Genomic DNA, 17,022 nt, shown 5'->3' with positions numbered 1-17,022 from the left:
TGCCAATGGTATGAATGAACTGTGGACTTTTTATCATTGCAAAGTAATACTGCATTAATATTAAATGTGCAGAAATGTTATTTAATAAATGAAGAGCTATTAAATGCCTGTTAACACAAATGTATTAGAAAATAAAATCAAAGTTATCATTGGGAAATACAGAGATGCTTCTATGGTGAACTTAAAGGAACAGTATGTAGGATTGTGGCCAAAACTGGTATTGCTATAACAAAACTTGTGGTTAAAACTGGTACTGCAATCACACAACTGGTGGCCAATACACAAAATGTCAACATAAACATCAGTTGAGGGCTGCAACTCCACTTTTTAAATGACAATATCCTGGCAGGACCACTGTTGTCAGTAATATAAGTATTTGAAATGAAAAAATGATTTCTTAATGTCTAGTGACATATCAGGGCCATTTTATGATTAATTGATATACATTTCTTACATACTGTTCCTTTAAGTTTATCCGTGGCTTCACACTCATTTTTCCATAGGGATTTTTAGAAATGTAATAAATTTTTTTAGAAAATAAAGAAATGTTCTATATCTTATAAACATTGCTATTGCCAAAATAAACAAATAAATAACCTTTCACTAAATGTTTCTTTGAGAAACCACAAAAAGTTCTTCTATGGCATTGCTGTGAAGCACCTTTTAAGCACCTACATTTTTTAGAGTTCACACACAGGGACGCACACACACACACACACACACACACACACACACACACACACACGCGCGCACGCACGCACGCACGCACACACACACACACACGCCCGCGTAGTGTTTAAGTGTTAAAGTGGGAGTAGGTCACATCAGGTCTGATCTCACTCAGTGTGAAGTGTGTTCTGTTTAATGAGGTTCAACATAAATGAGTGAGAGAGGTTCTGTGCTTGGTTCTCACCACAGCCTCCCAAACCAGACCTGCAAGATCAATGACCACTCAAGGGAGAAGCTATGAGGATTTTTCAACTCTTTCTCTTTATCAAAGCAATCGTTCTTCCCATTCATGCTCTTCTTTCTCTCACCTCCTCAAAAGACACATGGAGACCCTCTGCTGCGCTCCTCCAAACCCGGCTATTATCCTGAAACAACTCCCACATCACCACTGTCAGGAGACGGATCAACACCGAGTTAAATGCTGAGGTCATGGAGCAGGGAAAATAGCCGTCCTCCCATAAAATTAAATCACTCCTGCTATTTGCGAGAATGGATAGAGAGGGGATTTTAGAGGGAGATTGCTGTGTATGTAAAAGTTATATAATGTGCATTATCTCATTGCATGAGTAGACATCTAACATCATGACACAAAGAGTGTAATAGGATACGCTATAGACAATAAATTTCATAAAACAATGTAGAGTAAAATGCTTATTACAGTAAATTAAACTTGAAGAATGAATCTTAATTTACCATTTGTACTGTAAGACTACATAAGTGTCCTTTACTGCTATGTTAACAGATTATTATGTCTTTCGCAAGGTTGGGTCAATTACTGGAAGTAGAACCATGTAAAAATATTATATTTTAAAGGTGTATTGTGTAAGTTTTAGCAGGATCTCTTGACATAAATGCAATCTAATATACATAACTATATTATCAGTGGCGTGTAAAGACCTTACATAATGAACTGTACATTGAATGTTTATTTTTAATTGTCAAGATACATGTATAGGTGACCCCTCAAAAACTTACTAGAATTACACCATGTAAACTACCATACCACAGACAAATACACAGTTGGCTTACACTTTTAAAAGGGACAGTTTAAATGTTAAAATACTTATATTTTAAATTAAATAAAATGAAATAAACACATTTTATAATTTATACTTTTTAAAAAGACTTTTATAAAAGCTGCAAATTAAAAGGTGAAATGGCCATAAAAGGCATGATTTGCACTTTTGATACAGTTTTTCACAAAAACAAAGTTTTATAACTGATAAACTTCACGTGTCAGTCTTGATGTTTCACTGTGGTTTGCATAAAAACAGCAAGATTTATTGAAAATGAAAATTAATTATCTGCCTGATCAATTCGGAGAGGCAGTATAGAGAGTATGCATTGACGTCACTTTTCCATGTGACCACGCCAGAACTCGCCCTGTCGAGTGGCAAATGTTGAACAAAATGGCTGGTTTTCATAGCGGGTGCTGCGAAAATGCCAGTAAAACGGACTATTACTGTATCAGCTTAAATTAAATTTAGTTGGACTTGATAGCAGGTGTGGACAATACTTCGTTACATTAGTTACATTTTCCAAGCATCTGTGTTTTATTAGGGTGTTTGTATTGGGAAAAATGTTACTTCACTACATTCTAAAGCATATAATCATACTGTGTATTCTTTATTATCCATATTAAAATTGATTTAATACCTAATTACAATGTAATTAGATATTAAAGGGGTAGTTCAATGTTATTTCATGCATTCTGACTTATTAACACAGTTATAGAGTTGTTTCCTGATGCTAAACTTAGGCAAAGTGTCAAAAAAGCAGTTGGGCGTGTTACAGAGTATTTCTGTGTCGAATGCACTTCGCCGGGGTTCGTGCAAGTTTCTGAAAGTTTTTTCGATTACAGGTCCAGCTGACGTTTCAGGGGTTTCTTTACGCATCACTTTTTATGGGCACTGCCTCTGGAAAACCCCGCCTACCCGTCAATCAGCGGGAGACGCTGAAACTTACAAACATCACATCACGCGACACAGCTTTGTTTAATTTCAAAACACAACAATGGCACGAAAGAAGGTGTGTTTTTGGATGTAAAGAGAAGAAAGCCAGTGAAAGCCAAATTCTTGAAAAAATACTTTTAAGTAGAAAGTAAAACCTCTGCTTGATAGTGACGCTAGCAACTTGTCAACCCACCTGTGGTCTGTGGACGTTGGCATGAAATCTATTTACTTCTCCTTTCTGTGTTTTTTGGCAGTCTGTAAAACGATAGCTCCGAAATTCTTGTTAATCTGTTAGTGGAGTCTATCGCACAACAGCTGATTCCCATTTAGACGCGATTTCTACGTGTTTCCGCTGATTTTACACTGTACACAAATTCTGCCCCTCTGTCTTTTGACACTCAGTGGGAGTAACCGCAGTCACTTTCGCCGACGGTGAGATCATGTGCATACCCTCTATTGGGGTAACGACTGTACACAAAGCAATGTGCCATTGAAACATGCAGCATGAATATAAAATGCGTGCTTTTACTGGTAACTTGACTGACCTGCTCCCTTACTAGCGAATATTTCTTTGACTTTGCAGCATCTCGCTGCGCCTGAGGCCAGGGCTTTTCTTTTTTATCCGCTCACTTACTCTCTCTGCTCCTTTGTGTTTGTGCTGCATATTTGCACGATTGTCAGATATAGCCAAAGAGGCAGTGGTTGCGTCATGTGGTGGCTTTTTCACACCGTGATTGCCTGATTCGTAGATTTTGAGAGGTCCGTCAATAATTCATCAGCTTGTCACATGTCAACCTGAGCTGACTGCATAACAGGTAGGTCAGAATGACTGCCAGGCCACCAGAAAATGTCCTGGTGCTCCAGATGGCCAGTCTGCCCCTGACCGCAAATAAACACAAACTTTTGGTGTTTGTGATGAGGTTCATGGTGTTTAATCTGCCAGTTAAGCTAAGAAAGATTCTGGAACCACAAATTTACTTCAGTTTAACATTAAATCAACACGATTGGTTGAGGAGGATTTCTAGCCTGGGTTTACCCATGCTGGTTTGTGCGCAAATTTATTCACGCTGCAAGTCTAGCATGAAAACCAATTTTGCCCCTGAAATAGGGAACCAATCACAGAACGGGGAGGGGGCAGCAAGACAATGACGACGTCTATGCGACACATTGAAGCAGTTTTGTTTATCCAACACGGCACCAGACGCAAAGTTACTTTTCAATGCAGCCTTAGATAGTGTTCTAAGATGTTTTGAACGCAAGTTTATTTTAAAAAAAGAGCAACATTTGGTGTTAAACAATTTAATATCCAAGAAGGATGTTTGGATATGGCAAAACATGATAGCCACTGGTTTTATAGGACCAACCTCCTAGACATCGTCGTCGACGAAGTACAATTAACTTATAAATGGTAAGTGGTATTTATTAATATCATATTGTCATTATGCCTGTAATGTGGTTGTCACAGTGCCACTAAGTTGTGTTGGTTTTCAATATTAATATACAGTTACCGGTTTAGTTGCATAGCTTTCAGCTGTGTGCACACGTACCCGAAAAAAGTTGTTTACGTTTGAAGTGATGTCGCTCTACATATGTCATATGGTATAATTGAAACGATTGGATATGAGCTACATACAGTTCCTTGAACCCCCCCTCCCAGAAAGTTTTAGATGTCTCCTTATTTAAAACACCTGATTCAACTTATCAGCATCCTTCCAAAATGGTAAACACGTCTCCCTAACAAGCTGATGAGTTAAATCAGGTGTGTTAAATAAGTAGACATCTAAAACTTTCTGGGATGGGGTGCTCGAGGACCAGTATTCGGAAGCACTGCTTTAAGTAACTCATTTTTAGTTCGTTCACCAAAATGATTCAATCACATTTGTTCACTGATTCATTTAGGGATCATGGCTGTGTCCGAAACTCAGAAAACAATATAGTAGGCAAAAAAGCAGTAGGCGAACAAATAGTATGTCTGAATCCTCAGTTTACATAAAAGTGTATGCGGGAATTAACAGGATTTTGGATTATTTCTCACGAGATTTGCAGTGTTGGGAAAGTTCACTTTCTACATGAACTAGTTCAGTTCACAAATTTTAAAATTTTGAACTAGTTCACAGTTCCAAAAATGAACTAATTTATAGTTATTTTTCCCCATATTATTATTTTTTAATTATTGCCATTATACCCCATATAGAACCACAGACAGCAATTATTTTATCAGTTTTAACACTAAATGCGTCAGATTTCATCTTCATATCCAACTTTAAATCCTTATCCAACCATGGGTTTACGTAAGCATTGACTGTCTTTTAAGTTTTGTATTTGATTGCACATACCTTGAAAGGCTAGCCGGGTGCTTCAAGGGGTTTTCCGGGATAGAAGCGTTGCGAGGCATCTCGTGTAGGACAACTTGCACGTGCACGTTAAATAGCGTGAGGTTAGTCAGAGTCTATCAAGATCCAGAATATGCGTTAGTAGCCTATGTTAATCCTTAACCGTTTAGGACAAATATGATGTTATTTAATGTTAAACTATGTGAGCAGTATCCAGTGCGTCACCTCCATGCTGCTCTTTGTTTTGATGACGCATGCAGCCATGAAACGCGGGTGTTGCCATATTGGGTGTTTTTTCCGCTACACATTAAGGCCTGTTTACGGTGTGTTTTAGTCGGGTTTTCGCCTGGAAGACTCTTTAGAAATCTGGCACCCTATTGAAAGACGTTAAACTGAAAGAGCGTGTCGTTCACAAGCCCCAGAATGAACGAGTTCACAGTACGTTCATCAGGCAGTAATACAGGACGTTCAGTTCACGTTCGCCCAAAATATGAACGAGTTCATTAACTTTTGTTCAATGAACTCGTTCAGGCACAACACTGGAGATTTGGAGGTTTATATACTTAAGTTGCATCTGAAACCGCCTACTTACCTACAATTCATCCGGACCACGTGACGTCACTGTGTTTGCCTTCTATCAGAAGTGACCACTAAGGATAACATTAATGCTTGCCTAATATTAAATGAATAGTAAAGATTCTCAAGTAATTAAATAGTAAACAGTAAGTGATAAAATAAGAAGAAACAAAGAAACAAATTAAAAACAGACAAATAAATATAACATTAAGTTGCAGATCGCTTTTGTTTAACAAGCTGTCACTTTAAAAGCCTATAGTAATGCGTTGATTCAACCCCTTTCCCCTAAACTATTCACTTTACATATAACCTTTTTTAAATATATTTTCACCAATGGACATTTTAACTTAATTACCAGTATGAGCGTAAACCGTTAACCGTCAAGTGCAAAGCTGAAAGATCACAGTTCTGCATGTGCACGTTTGTTCTCACTGACAGCAGATTTTCTTTTGTGTCCCAGCAACTTATTATAACTACAAAACAATACATTAAAATACATTATGATATTGCTTCAACAGATCCTTGCATTTGAGACAGCAGGTGCGCCAATCAGGTTTCACAAAGACTTTTCACGTATGTATCCTCATGAAAATAATGCATTATTACTTATTATACCACGGGTCTGTTGAATGCTGCATTCTGATTGGCTGAGAAGTGTTCTATGGGTGTTGATTATTTTTCTGTAAACCGCACACCTAACTTTTCAAATGTCTTAAAAATAGGCACCAGAGCAATGTTTGTGGTAACCGTGGTATAAGCGGAATAATTGACTCCGGTCCTTTGAATTATTTAAAAATAATGCACACCTGCGGTGTAACGACACTCCGCTTCGCGTCGTGCCGCATTACCACCTTGGTGTGCATTATTTTCTTATAATTCAATGGCCCGTCGTCAATTATTCCTTACCCATTGAACTTTAGAAATATAGTAGAGATTATGGTTGTATGTGTACTCTTTAGATGTGAATCACTGTTCTGGGCTGTTATGGTAACGAGATACTGCGTGCTATGAGAGGGATTGATCATTGGCGTTATTAAATTAAAGCCAAAAATATTCACCAAGTTGTCTACTTTATATATAGCCTAATGACAGATATTATATTTATTTTTATGATACACTTTTAATTTCCGGAAATATTTAATACGGAATATGACAAATAATGCAGGATCCCAAAAAGCGACATTTTGTTGATTTTGCGCTCTTCCGCGATCACGAACAACTTTAGGGACTGACTGGCAGCCGACATGTAACTTCAGATTGTACAATCAGCATTTTTTCTCTGGTAAGCCCTCAAATTAAACTAATAAATGTGATCATTTAGCACATTAGATATGCTGTATTCACTGCAAAGACGGACACAAATATGACGGCGGGCATGGCGGAAGTGACGTGTTTGGTACTCATGAATATACTAGAAGAAAAAAGTATGTGAACAGAGTAGTATATCAGAATGCTCAGTATTCATAAAATGAGTAGGCAATAAATCCCTGAATGCCCTACTGCGTCTACTCAGATTCTGAAGCATTGATCGATGGATACATTTCTATCTCTGCTTTCCCATGATGCCACAGAAATGCAAAGCTATCGTCATATCGACAGGAGACTAGCAACTCGATGGATTTTAAATGTAAGTAGCTATTGCAAACAAATAAAGCGGTTCCTTCTGTTAAAATTGCATTTGTTGAACTACTGAACAGTAAACTGTAAATTGCTAAAGGTGTTAAGAGAGTATGCTGTAGTATTTGTGATTTTGCTGTAAAACACGTACTGTATTTATAGCTAACAGTTGAGTTCCATTAAGCTCACATACATCTCTAAAGTGGATTAACACAAACACTTGGTAAACCATACATGTTAAAGACAAATACTAAATGTTTTTTTTTCATGTGGTATGAACTATGTTTTCATTTATTTTGATAATTTTATTCATTATATTTTAAAATCTTTATTCATGTTTCCTGTTTTGGTTCAGTAAATAAAAGGAAATCGCATTAACTCATGCATTAATCATTGCTCGACTAAAAATGAATCACATTACCTGCATTTGTCTAGTTTGTATTTAATCACAGCTGTCATCCTGACATTACATATTAAATTACAGTTTGCTTGTTTTACTCAATTTTGTCCAGTGAGAAAATGTGTAATATAATGAAGTATTGGTCAGCATTTGTCATTATTCTTGTGCATAACTGTTGGGATAGGCTAGCAATGTAATTCTGGGGTATGGTATCTCAGAGATATTTTTCCGAGTATAAAACCAACAGTCTTCTCCAAATGCGAGATGTTCCAGTAGCTGTCGACCTCTCCTCAGACATTTCAACCATTGCAAACACTGACAGAGACCATACAAAGTAGGGTTGTCAAAGTTAGTGATGCAATCAGGTGTTAGTGAACCTGTCCTTCATTCAAACGCATACGTTTATATGGCAGTTATTAGGCTGAAGTTCAATCAGGGCCGCAGTAACCAGCAGACGGATGGCATCAAAGTACCGTGAGAGCGATACAAGAAATCAATCACAAATGATGACATGAGGTTGAACAAGCCTATTACGTCATAGGTCACATGATAACACTAACATGGTGGATGATGTCCATACTTAACACAATCATGCGATAATGTACATACTCTTTTACCGCTCGTTAAGTAGGTAGGCTTCTCATTGAAATGAAGTACCTACTCAGTGAGTATGAGCAGATATCCTGATGCAGTGTATATATTAGGCCCTGTTAACATGAGGATGCTCAAAATATTTTATCGGATATGCTTTTTGTTTACATGGTGACAGTGTTTTTGGGGCTTAAAAATGCAAAAAACCACACTCCATAGTTGAAATCTTAAAAACGCTCTACCGTTGCGTTCCCATCTAAAGGGTAAAAATGCAAAAGTCTGCTCACGGTGGCTCTCGCCGCATATGCGTTTACGGCACAGGCATGCACTAGTTCAGGAAAATAACAACAAACATGTCGGATTATTTCTATACGTCGGACCTTTTCAGCAGTTGTGCGAGATATTCACAGCTAGTATTACTGATCAAAGAAGGCGCATTAATTATCTCTATCAAATTGTTGATGAGACAATTCATCTGAGGCAATCCAGATGGCTTTGGACGAGACCTGGGAGAACAAGGAAGAAGGTTGTACGCAGGCATGTGGACTTGGTGTTGTTGGGTGTCACTGCTTCACATTGCCACCGAGCCGCCTGGAGTGCAAACTACATCGAATATCACACACTTTTGTGCCACCATATGCATGCAGATATTCCCCCCAAAATGCTCATATAAATGCAAAATAAAAAGTGATAATGCAGCGCCACTTTTGTGTTTTCTCTTAAGATTGTTTCCGTGTAAACGTAGCCTTAGTTGGTGACTTCAACATTGCGGATTTGAGAACGTCTCCTAGTCTGAGGACATCAACAGTTTACACTTACGTGAAATACAAACTGATATTAGACAAAAATATTTTCTCATGTTGTGACTCTCATATCACGTCTGTGTTGTGAGAAACACATCTAAACATACAGGACAGTTAACAGCGAATCACATGCCAATCATCAATGGATTTTTTTTTCTGGAGGTTGTGTGCATTTAACTGTGTCTGACGACAAACAGGTCGCTCGCATATGATGGCAGATCTTTATCAATAGTACACGTGTAAAGAAAATAGTAAATAGATATAGTAGGTTTATATCCACATCATCCAAAACTCTCTGTGTTCTGTGTGTTTCTTGATACGAGTGAAAAACGACATCAAGACGATTCAGTTTATGCAGGGAACTTAATAGAGGCGGACACTACTTGGGTACTTTGAGGACATTTTCCAAGCATCTGTGCTTTATCAGGGTGTTTGTCTTGGGAAAAAAATTTACTTTGCTAAAAAATGTTCAGTACATTCTAAAGCATAGAATCATACTGTGTATTCATTGTATATTAAAATACTAGATGTTTAATGTACTTAAATATTAAATATAAACCAAAAACTTGAAATTATGAAATGTAGTAAAAATTATGGTAATATGCTTTGGAATGTATGTTTTCCAGAGAAAAACACAATCTTAATGCACTCGTGCTCTGAATAAAGATAATTCATATAAGACAGAAACTTTTGAAACGGTCCTGTGCTACATGCTATTGTTAGCATTACACCACAAAAACAATAAAATAATATATTGCAAATGACCTGTAACTATGTCTTACCTTTGCAGTAAAAAGAAAGCCAGCTCGGGGTCTGTTTTCATACCCAGCGCTGACCGGAGCTCCCTCCAAGAATCAAATGCCAATCCGATGTTTACTCTTGTCTTTGCCCCAACGCCTGTCACGCTCTATTTTGGCAGCACTAGATAAGGATTATTTTAACCCTCTGTGGTCGACTCTTTATTTTTCAATCACTCCGCAAAGAGACTTAGATTACTCTGCTGATTTTGGACATACTAATATGGGCCCGGTTCCCCAAAACGTTCTTATCGCTAAGTAGTTCTTAACCTATTCCTTAAACCTCTCTCTTAACTCTATGGCACGATTCCCAAAACGTTCGTACGCTAAGTATATCTTCTGTAAGTCACACTTTCGTAAGGTTGGTCTGGACCATTCGTAAGCTCTCTCTTAGCGTTGTTTGAGTGCAAAACGCTATCGCCGCAGTCTTTAGAAATCAGCGCAGTGCAGTACAAGTCAAACTATGGTATGCTGACAATGATTTTATGTTATGGACATTTTAAGACTTATAATAAAATATGTTTGCAATGGATACAGAGCTATTTATGCAGTTGACTTTATTTGGTATCAGAATGAATCAAAGACGGCGCCGGTGTTGAAGTTTGTTCCCCATCGATGTCTGTTCCCTCTATGTTTATAGCGTTTACATTTATAATTTATTTAGAAAGATTAAAGATTTGAATTTGTTATACTAAAAGCAATAATATCATGTATTATATTATACAATTTATTAAATATTTCTTATTTGACAGTTTTATATCTTTTAACCTGTCTTTTTTCCTTTTTTTCTCTCTACTGTTTGTTTAGAAACTGTTATGTTTCCATACATAATAAATATATATTATACATATAATATGATTCACACTGTAATACTGTAAAAATATTTTACAATCAAGAACAATCAAGATACATTAATAAAATGCACACACACACATCTCAGTAGCCATTAAAACGTTCAATGTATATAAAGAATAAACGTATAATGTGATAAAAACGCTATAAAAACACTAAAGAGAAACATAGGGGGAACAGACTTCCACACAACACTGGTAACCTCGTAACCGTTTAGTCCATGCCAATTTTTTTATTCTGTAACACTTAAAACCTTTTGACAATTTGCCGGACGTGGCTAAATAAAAAAAATTTGCCTCCCAAGACAACTCATTATGGAGCTGCTAGATCTTCTCAGACCATATTCTCTATCTAACTCTCTCTGTTTATTGTAGATAGGTTGTTTTTTATTGAAAACATTAATGGCAAGCAATACCGCATTAAACAAAAGTACTACAGCTGCTTGCCAAGTAATTCTGATTGTTAAGTACGTTACCGTTAGTATAAAAGTGTATTATATAATTTTTCACAAGTGGCACAACGGGATAAGGAGGGTGGATGATTAGCGAGGTTCATCTACCCGTAACCCGTATTACTGACAATTGGATAATTTAATTAATAGTCTATATTTTACGGATAACTTAAACTATGTTAAAATAAATGTTACTGGAATAATTTGAGTAATGATCCATTTGTATAGAGCGTGTTGTCTTTCTTAACGCCGTAATGCACTTTCGCGTGAAGTGGAAAATCGATCCCTGAGCAATCGATCGCAGATAATTCAGCACCTTCACTTGGGACAGCGCCAGTGTTACGTCGAACTTAGAGGCAGCGTGTTAAGAAGCTTCCTAAGAGACACTTCGGGGACCACACTTAGGAACATAAACAACTTTGGTAAGAGATATCTTTTTGAGTTTAGAAACAAAAGATACATGTCTACATAATGCTTGGAATGTCTGTTTTTAAATGATTTAAGTGAAATCGAGCCACGCCCCGCTCCATTGAAGTGAAGAGCAGGAATCATCCACATCATTAGTTAACCCCACAGTCAATGGAGACTCCATCTCTGCATTCAGTGCTGTGTTGAGTTTTAATCCAAGTGCTGGAAACATGACATCTAAATTGTTTACTCGCGCCTGTAACTAAAAGTTATCTCCAGACAAACGCTAGTGTGTGATCTATGTCCCGAACGTGAGTTCGGCAAGTATGGCTTCTAAACTAGCCCTGATAGACAAGCATTGGTGGTTAGTGGTAGAATTCTCGCCTGCCATGCGGGAGACCTGGGTCCGATTCCTGGCCAATGCAATTGAGGCTGCTCCTTCATGAAAACTTTGTAATAATGCTCCACGAAGCTGTCATTTTGGATGCAGTGTTTTCCAAATGCTTTTTATCTGCTTTTTAGTTTTGATAAGTGTGACTTGATTTAATCAAACTCAAAATAGCAAAACTTGTGTTCTGGCTACGCTTAAAAATGTTGTGAGGTGAGTTCGGCACGTAGGGCTTCTAAACTAGCCCTGCTAGACAAGCATTGGTGGTTCAGTGGTAGAATTCTCGCCTGCCACGCTGGGGACCTGGGTCCGATTCCCGGCCAATGCAAGGAAAGGGGTATAAATAGACATCGGAGCCAGCTGCAAATGGGTGGGTTAGCGGCAATAAGTTCCTCCTACTTGTGGCATAAGGTCCTCCCGGCTGCGATATATACTTGAATCCAAGTGAGGCAATTCCTTCATGAAAACCTTGTAAAAATTGCTCCACGAAGCTGTCATTTTGGATGCAGTGTTTTTCAAATGCTTTTTATCTGATACGTGTGACTTGATTTAATCAAACTCAACATTTCAAAACTTGTTTTGTGCGGATTCCATGTACGAAGCACATATGGTGAGCTTGACAGGAAGGGCTTCAAGACAACCCCTTGCAGGCAAGCATTGGTGGTTCAGTGGTAGAATTCTCGCCTGCCACGCGGGAGACCCGGGTCCGATTCCCGGCCAATGCAATTGAGGCTGCTCCTTCATTACAGCTTTGTAAGAATGCTCCACGAGGTAGTCTTTTTGGATGAAGTGTGGTCATCTGCTTTTAATCTGCTTTCCTGCTTTGATATGTTTGACTTGATTTTTTATGAAAGTCAACATTTCAAAACTTGTGTTCGGGAGACCCGGGTCCGATTCCCGGCCAATGCAATTGAGGCTGCTCCTTCATTACAGCTTTGTAAGAATGCTCCACGAGGTAGTCATTTTGGATGAAGTGTGGTCAGCTGCTTTTAATCAGCTTTCCTGCTTTGATATTTTGACTTGATTTCATGAAAGTAAACATTTTAAAACGATTAAAATCATTGTGTGGTGAGTTCGGCAGGTAGGGCTTCTAAACTAGCCCCAACAGACAAGCATTGGTGGTTCAGTGGTAGAATTCTTGCCTGCCACGCGGGAGACCCGGTCCGATTCCCGGCCAATGCAATTGAGGCTGCTCCTTCATTACAGCTTTGTAAGAATGCTCCACAAGGTAGTCATTTTGGATGAAGTGTGGTCAGCTGCTTTTAATCTGCTTTCCTGTTTTGATATGTTTGACTTGATTTCATGAAAGTCAACATTTCAAAACTTGTGTTCGGGAGACCCGGGTCCGATTCCCGGCCAATGCAATTGAGGCTGCTCCTTCATTACAGCTTTGTAAGACTGCTCCACGAGGTAGTCATTTTGGATGAAGTGTGGTCAGCTGCTTTTAATCTGCTTTCCTGTTTTGATATGTTTGACTTGATTTCATGAAAGTCAACATTTTAAAACGATTAAAATCGTTGTGTGGTGAGTTCGGCAGGTAGGGCTTCTAAACTAGCCCTAACAAACAAGCATTGGTGGTTCAGTGGTAGAATTCTCGCCTGCCACGCGGGAGACCTGGATCCGATTCCCGGCCAATGCAAGTGAGGCTGCTCCTTCATGACAGCTTTGTAAGAATGCTCCACGAGGTAGTCTTTTTGGATGAAGTGTGGTCAGCTGCTTTTAATCTGCTTTCCTGTTTTGATATGTTTGACTTGATTTCATGAAAGTCAACATTTCAAAACTTGTGTTCGGGAGACCCGGGTCCGATTCCCGGCCAATGCAATTGAGGCTGCTCCTTCATTACAGCTTTGTAAGAATGCTCTATGAGGTAGTCGTATTGGATGAAGTGTGGTCAGCTGCTTTTAATCTGCTTTCCGGTTTTGATATGTTTGACTTGATTTCAGGAAAGTCAACATTTTAAAACGATTAAAAACGTTGTGTGGTGAGTTCGGCAGGTAGGGCTTCTAAACTAGCCCTAACAGACAAGCATTGGTGGTTCAGTGGTAAAATTGTCGCCTGCACGCGGGAGACCTGGATCCGATTCCCGGCCAATGCAATTGAGGCTGCTCCTTCATTACAGCTTTGTAAGAATGCTCCATGAGGTAGTCTTTTTGGATGAAGTGTGGTCAGCTGCTTTTAATCTGCTTTCCTGTTTTGATATGTTTGACTTGATTTCATGAAAGTCAACATTTCAAAACTTGTGTTCGGGAGACCCGGGTCCGATTCCCGGCCAATGCAATTGAGGCTGCTCCTTCATTACAGCTTTGTAAGAATGCTCCACGAGGTAGTCATTTTGGATGAAGTGTGGTCAGCTGCTTTTAATCTGCTTTCCGGTTTTGATATGTTTGACTTGATTTCAGGAAAGTCAACATTTTAAAACGATTAAAAACGTTGTGTGGTGAGTTTGGCAGGTAGGGCTTCTAAACTAGCCCTAACAGACAAGCATTGGTGGTTCAGTGGTAAAATTCTCGCCTGCCACGCGGGAGACCTGGATCCGATTCCCGGCCAATGCAATTGAGGCTGCTCCTTCATTACAGCTTTGTAAGAATGCTCCATGAGGTAGTCTTTTTGGATGAAGTGTGGTCAGCTGCTTTTAATCTGCTTTCCTGTTTTGATATGTTTGACTTGATTTCATGAAAGTCAACATTTCAAAACTTGTGTTCGGGAGACCCGGGTCCGATTCCCGGCCAATGCAATTGAGGCTGCTCCTTCATTACAGCATTGTAAGAATGCTCCACGAGGTAGTCTTATTGGATGAAGTGTGGTCAGCTGCTTTTAATCTGCTTTCCTGTTTTGATATGTTTGACTTGATTTCAGGAAAGTCAACATTTTAAAACGATTAAAAACATTGTGTGGTGAGTTCGGCAGGTAGGGCTTCTAAACAAGCCCTAACAGACAAACATTGGTGGTTCAGTGGTAGAATTCTCGCCTGCCATGCGGGAGACCCAGGTCCGATTCCCGGCCAATGCAATTGAGGCTGCTCCTTCATTACAGCTTTGTAAGAATGCTCCACGAGGTAGTCATTTTGGATGAAGTGTGGTCAGCTGCTTTTAATCTGCTTTCCTGCTTTGATATGTTTGACTTGATTTCATGAAAGTCAACATTTTAAAACGATTAAAAACGTTGTGTGGTGAGTTCGGCAGGTAGGGCTTCTAAACTAGCCCTAACAAACAAGCATTGGTGCTTCAGTGGTAGAATTCTCGCCTGCCACGCGGGAGACCTGGATCCGATTCCCGGCCAATGCAAGTGAGGCTGCTCCTTCATGACAGCTTTGTAAGAATGCTCCACGAGGTAGTCTTTTTGGATGAAGTGTGGTCAGCTGCTTTTAATCTGCTTTCCTGTTTTGATATGTTTGACTTGATTTCATGAAAGTCAACATTTCAAAACTTGTGTTCGGGAGACCCGGGTCCGATTCCCGGCCAATGCAATTGAGGCTGCTCCTTCATTACAGCTTTGTAAGAATGCTCCACGAGGTAGTCATTTTGGATGAAGTGTGGTCAGCTGCTTTTAATCTGCTTTCCTGTTTTGATATGTTTGACTTGATTTCATGAAAGTCAACATTTCAAAACTTGTGTTCTGGCTACGCTTAAAAACGTGTGGTGAGTTCGGCAGGTAGGGCTTCTAAACTAGCCCTTACAGACAAGCATTGGTGGTTCAGTGGTAGAATTCTCGCCTGCCACGCGGGAGACCCGGGTCCGATTCCCGGCCAATGCAATTGAGGCTGCTCCTTCATTACAGCTTTGTAAGAATGCTCCACAAGGTATTCTTTTTGGATGAAGTGTGGTCAGCTGCTTTTAATTTGCTTTCCTGTTTTGATATGTTTGACTTGATTTCAGGAAAGTCAACATTTTAAAACGATTGAAAACGTTGTGTGGTGAGCTTGGCAGGTAGGGCTTCTAAACTAGCCCTAACGGACAAGCATTGGTGGTTCAGTGGTAGAATTCTCGCCTGCCACGCGGGAGATCCGGGTCCGATTCCCGGCCAATGCAAGTGAGGCTGCTCCTTCATGACAGCTTTGTAAGAATGCTCCACGAGGTAGTCTTTTTGGATGAAGTGTGGTCAGCTGCTTTTAATCTGCTTTCCTGTTTTGATATGTTTGACTTGATTTCATGAAAGTCAAAATTTCAAAACTTGTGTTCTGGCTTCGCTTAAAAACGTGTGGTGAGTTCGGCAGGTAGGGCTTCTAAACTAGCCCTAACAAACAAGCATTGGTGCTTCAGTGGTAGAATTCTCGCCTGCCACGCGGGAGACCTGGATCCGATTCCCGGCCAATGCAAGTGAGACTGCTCCTTCATGACAGCTTTGTAAGAATGCTCCACGAGGTAGTCTTTTTGGATGAAGTGTGGTCAGCTGCTTTTAATCTGCTTTCCTGTTTTGATATGTTTGACTTGATTTCATGAAAGTCAACATTTCAAAACTTGTGTTCGGGAGACCCGGGTCCGATTCCCGGCCAATGCAATTGAGGCTGCTCCTTCATTACAGCTTTGTAAGAATGCTCCACGAGGTAGTCATTTTGGATGAAGTGTGGTCAGCTGCTTTTAATCTGCTTTCCTGTTTTGATATGTTTGACTTGATTTCATGAAAGTCAACATTTCAAAACTTGTGTTCTGGCTACGCTTAAAAACGTGTGGTGAGTTCGGCAGGTAGGGCTTCTAAACTAGCCCTTACAGACAAGCATTGGTGGTTCAGTGGTAGAATTCTCGCCTGCCACGCGGGAGACCTGGGTCCGATTCCCGGCCAATGCAATTGAGGCTGCTCCTTCATTACAGCTTTGTAAGAATGCTCCACAAGGTATTCTTTTTGGATGAAGTGTGGTCAGCTGCTTTTAATTTGCTTTCCTGTTTTGATATGTTTGACTTGATTTCAGGAAAGTCAACATTTTAAAACGATTGAAAACGTTGTGTGGTGAGCTTGGCAGGTAGGGCTTCTAAACTAGCCCTAACGGACAAGCATTGGTGGTTCAGTGGTAGAATTCTCGCCTGCCACGCGGGAGATCCGGGTCCGATTCCCGGCCAATGCAAGTGAGGCTGCTCCTTCATGACAGCTTTGTAAGAATGCTCCACGAGGTAGTCTTTTTGGATGAAGT

At 39.5% G+C, this 17,022-nt stretch overlaps 2 non-coding genes across 2 annotated transcripts; both read left to right on the top strand.

The window, feature by feature from the left end:
* Nucleotides 1–12,551: 12,551 nt before the first annotated feature.
* On the top strand, nt 12,552–12,622 carry trnag-gcc (transfer RNA glycine (anticodon GCC)). Its single transcript has one exon. It is a non-coding gene; the product is annotated as a tRNA-Gly (tRNA).
* A 2,957-nt stretch (nt 12,623–15,579) lies between these two features.
* Nucleotides 15,580–15,650, top strand: trnag-gcc (transfer RNA glycine (anticodon GCC)). Its single transcript has one exon. It is a non-coding gene; the product is annotated as a tRNA-Gly (tRNA).
* The last annotated feature ends 1,372 nt before the right edge of the window (nt 15,651–17,022 follow it).

This window comes from Misgurnus anguillicaudatus, chromosome 9 (assembly GCF_027580225.2).
Source record: "Misgurnus anguillicaudatus chromosome 9, ASM2758022v2, whole genome shotgun sequence".
NCBI lineage: Eukaryota > Metazoa > Chordata > Actinopteri > Cypriniformes > Cobitidae > Misgurnus > Misgurnus anguillicaudatus.
This window is presented reverse-complemented; position numbering and strand designations above follow the sequence as displayed.